This window comes from Ipomoea nil, unplaced genomic scaffold (genome assembly GCF_001879475.1).
Source record: "Ipomoea nil cultivar Tokyo-kokei standard unplaced genomic scaffold, Asagao_1.1 scaffold3069, whole genome shotgun sequence".
NCBI lineage: Eukaryota > Viridiplantae > Streptophyta > Magnoliopsida > Solanales > Convolvulaceae > Ipomoea > Ipomoea nil.
The window spans coordinates 5,828,364-5,833,520 of NW_017619497.1; positions in this window are offsets into that span (position 1 = coordinate 5,828,364).

Genomic DNA, 5,157 nt, shown 5'->3' on the forward strand with positions numbered 1-5,157 from the left:
ATAATCCACACAACAATAATTCAATATTTGGTGGATAAGCCGTGAATCCTTTTAGTCTTCATAAGTTTGTCCACAGCTTACCTACCATAGCCCGTGACTCACATGTGTCGGCCTATAAGAAGTGGGCCACTATAACTTTGACTCAATACACTCTCATTATATGGTGGGATAAACTAATTTAGCAATAATCCATTATATTCTTATTATATGACAAGACAGATCAATTTGACGAGTTCAGTTTATTTCAACAACGATATATATGTGCATGTATTAATTAAATGAGGTTAGTTACTAAATATGTCATAAAAGGACTATAAATAGCCCTTACATTATTAGTGCAATAACATAAGAATTTAACGTAAAATAAAAGATTTTCTTGCAACTCTCTCATGTTCTGATGCTTTTTGACAGGTGGATAAACAATATATTGATCGTTTGGTTGTCTCAATGGGGTTTCTCAGGTTCTACAAATGAAAGATTAGGCAAGCTTCAATGGTAACTTCCTATATATATATATATATATATATATATATATATATATATATATATATATATATATATATATATTGTCTTTGCTTGTAAAATTGATATAAAATTGTTAATTTGGTGTTTTTAATTTGCTACTATTTTGTTTCTAACACATTGTGCAAAATACTTATTGAAATGTGATTATTTTATGGTGAATGAACTATGCAACTCAATTTAAAAATTGTTAAACTCTTATGAAAAAAATATGATGATGACAAATCATTCAAGACGACTTATTTGTCTCATATTTAGATTTGAGACGAAGTTGTCCCATTATGTTTTGGAGCTCATTTACTCGCTCTGATTTGAGATGGAGTTATTTTGTTTGTCTAAAAGTTAAGATAACATTCATTTGTGTCTCTTAGATCTGAGATGAAAAATTAATGGTTTTTTGTGAGTTTTTAATAACTTTATATGTCATGCTATTAGCATATTCATAATAAATTATTCAAATTTGAAAATGTTGTCGCAATTAACTATACAAAAGCATAATTAATCCATGTTAATCATATCAAACTTTTTACACGAAAGTTTGGCATAAATAAAAATAGATTAGCCTCAGTGAAGGTGTTGTTGACTCTTTGTGTTACATTAGGTTGATAAAGTATGTTTGAACATATACTATAATGTAATAGAAGCAGATTAATTTGATTTTATTTTTAGTGAGATTGTATATATATATGTAATATGTTTGTATATTTGACTTAACCATGCACTCATATCAAATAATAAATATTTAGTACCCAGGCCAAAAGATTTGTACAAATACAGTTTTCTTTCAATTTAGGTGGTAAATCATTAAAGGCAGCCAATTAAGTATGACAGCTATTGCTGATCCAAAATTTGAAATTTTGTCTTTTTAGGAATAAATAAATCAAGTAAGGATTTGGTTAAATGAACCAAAACTTAAAATAATAATAATAATAATAATAATAATAATAATAATAATAATAATCAAATGATAATGTAATGTATTACAAATTTTCCTTAAATCAAGTAATAACAACACACCGCCAAAGACCTTGTGGTCGAGCGATATGACTGTGAGTCTCATAAAAGGAGGTCACATGATAGATACTACATTGTAATAGAGTCAGTAATACTCAAAACAAAACAAAAAAGTAATAAGAACACACCAACATTTAATACTCCATATCATGTTACAATTAAAACTCACTAACGTAAGCCGTGTTCACTTCAAAATGTTGTCATACAATACAACAAAATTTTGGATAAACTGTTAAATATGTGTCAATTAGATCATCAAACTTTTAAAAAAGTGTAATTAAACAAATCAAACATGTGTAATTGGGATATTTTTTCAAATTTTTTGATAAAATATGATCATATTACTTACATTCTTCCAAAGGCTAAAACCCCAACCCCTAAGGGCCCCCCACACCTCGGCCCGACAGAGCGGTGGGAGGTTGTAAATCATGGTGACTCAACTGAACATTAACCACAGAGGCTAAACCGGTGCTCACTGCGCACAAGGAGCCCCCCTCACTTTGAGAGGTTGCTCCCACACTACCGCTGGTGAGACTCGATCCCTGGTCATTCTTCCAAAGTTTCACCTCTATGACCAGTTGAGCTACCCATGTGGGCTCATATTACTTACATTGTATGTACTAAAGATAGTCATTTCCTATGCTATACTAGTTGTGATGAAATATTGAAATGTTTTCAACTTAAATTATATTAAAATAAATCACAAAAAATGATTCAATTGCACATATTTTGATCTTTTGATGGTTCAATTGAACACTTTATAATTTAATTGACCCAATTGTACAAAAATAACAAATTAAAAAATGACCTATTTGAAACCAACTTGGTTGGCATTAGTGGTGGTGCACTCTCATCCCAAAGAGAGACCGGGAGTGTGAACCCTCTCTCGTATGGAAAAATCAATATGGCCAGACCATCACTTTGTCACTTAATTGGGCTGGCCCGGTGCGAGTAAGGATTAGTCTGAGTATAGTACACTTAGGGTCTGCTCAAGACATCTCACGGTCTGGCCAAAAAAAAAAAAAAAAGACCTATTATTACATGGACCATGGCCCACACAATTGTGTGGACCATAAATAAAAAATATATTTTTAATATACTAAGGGTACATTATTTATGTACATAACGTACATTTTTTAAAGTACATTTTTAATATACTAAGGGTACATTATTTTATATGTACCTTTAATACAAAAATAATGTACCTTCAGTACAAAAATAATATACCCTTAGTATATAAAAAATGTACCTGATATTCACAGTCCACACAATTGTGTGGACCATGGTCCATGCAATAATTTACCCTATTTGATGCCTTTTTTTTTTTTTTTTTTTAAAGGGACCTAATACTTGTTCCTACATTTATTTATTTTTTTTGATAATGATATGCCCATACAACTATTATCATACGTTATTTTACGGTTGATGGTAAGTTCATTGTTTTCCTTATTAAGGACATACTCCGTAATCGATTTAAATTTAAAATTATTCCGTTTATCTTTATTAAGAATTTAAGATTTAAGATGTACCAGAAAGACAAAATAAAAAATACTACTATAGAGTAGAGAGCATTAAAAGGTTGGTGTTTTCCCATTTTGGTACTCTTCAAAATCTATAAGTGTCATATCTCTAAAATCTCAACATCTTCTTCGATTGAGAATTTAGGTGGAAGACAAATTTAAGGCTTTGAAGTTCAGGTACCCAATTTTAATTCTTCTTATTATTTTGTTTTTCAATTTCATTTCTTGAACTTTTGATTTCTTTTACCCGTTGGTGTCATGTGTTGTGTGGTTGGAATTAACTTTGTGTTGAATTTGAAAGATTTAATTATTGATTTAATCCCTGATTATCACTCTTTTTTGTTGAATTAACTTTGTGTTGAACTTTTGATTTAATTCTTGATTTAATCCATAATTATCACTGATTTTTAAAAGTTACTAAATTTAGTCGATGAATGATGAATCATTTACAATTTTAATCTTTTGTAAATTTGTCACATTGATATGAATTTAGAGTTGTTAGAATAAGAAAAGTAGGGTTTTTGTTTGTTGAGTATGATAAACAATTGAACGTAATGATCATGATTTTTCAATTTTATAACTAATGTTAATGATTCACAAGGAATAACTAATAGTAAATTACAATTTGAAGTAATTCAATACTTAATTATTAAATTTGATAGTAAAAGTCATGACTACAATTGAAAATGAGCGCTAATTATAGCACTAGATTTGGAAAGAACAAAATAATTCTATTAATGGTCATTTGACTATTTACATTTACAAATTTTTATTATCGACTTTCAATTGGATCATAAATGTTTCAGTAACTATTGATCTTTTATCAATTTTCATCGTTGACTACTATTTATTTTGTAGCAATTTTGGTTTTATAGCTAAATATTTATTTAGTAAATATTAAATTTAAGGGCAATAATGTAAAAGTTGACTTGTTCTTGATATACATGGACTAATTGAGTTTATAGATATAGTCATTGGAGTTCATCGTTAGTGTGAATGTGAATAATCGAATTTGTATATTATTATTTTTAAATTTAATGTTTACTAAATTAATATTTAAATAGAAAATCAAATTAGGAACAAAATCAATAATTAATGAATCAATTTAAATTGGAAGTTGATGATGAAAATTAGTAAATGTCAATAAACAATTTATGATCCAATTATTGAAAGCCGGAGATGCAATTTGGTAAAGAATTAATTTCAATAATGGTGGATTGACTATTGACATTTATCAATTTTTATCTTGACTATCAATTTGGTCATATATGGTCTCTTGAATATTGACATTTATCAAATTGCACCATCGACTTTCAGTTTGAACATAAATAAATAAATAAAAATTGACTATTGATTTTGTTTCAAATTTGGTCATCTAGTTAAACATTCATTTAGTAAACATTAAATTCAATGGTTCTAATGCAAAGATCGGCTTGTTATTCATTAAATATTCATTTAGTAAACATTAAATTCAATGGTTCTAATGCAAAGATCGGCTTGTTATTGATACGAGCAAATTGGGTTCATAAACTTAATACACTGGATTCATCATTAATCGGAATGCGAAGAACCAAAAGTTTACATTATTACACTTAAATTTAATATTTACTAAATAGATATTTAACTATATGACCAAATTTGAAACAAAATAAATAGCCAATGGACCATTATGGTCAAATTGAAAGTCAATGATGAAAATTAGTAAAAATCAATAGTCAATAAAACATTTATGATTTAATTAAATGTTAATGATAAAAATTGGTAAATATTAATAATTAATGGATCATTCATGTAATTAACTCATCGATAAATATCAATAGTCAAATGGGACATTCATAGAATTAACGTAACTCAAATTCGAAATTAACTCCAGCCATCTCAACCCATTGTCCATATTGCCAATAATTTGTTGTAATTGCGATCAAATATCATCTTAACATTTTAATTGAGATAAATCACATCTTCCAATTAGCTTTAAAATATTATGTTACAAGTTTTCAAGTTCCCATTGAGAACAACTTTGATCTCTCAAAGGTATTATTGCATTTTAATTCATTTGAATTTGAAATTAGTATTAATGCTTGTGGACTTACACATGCAG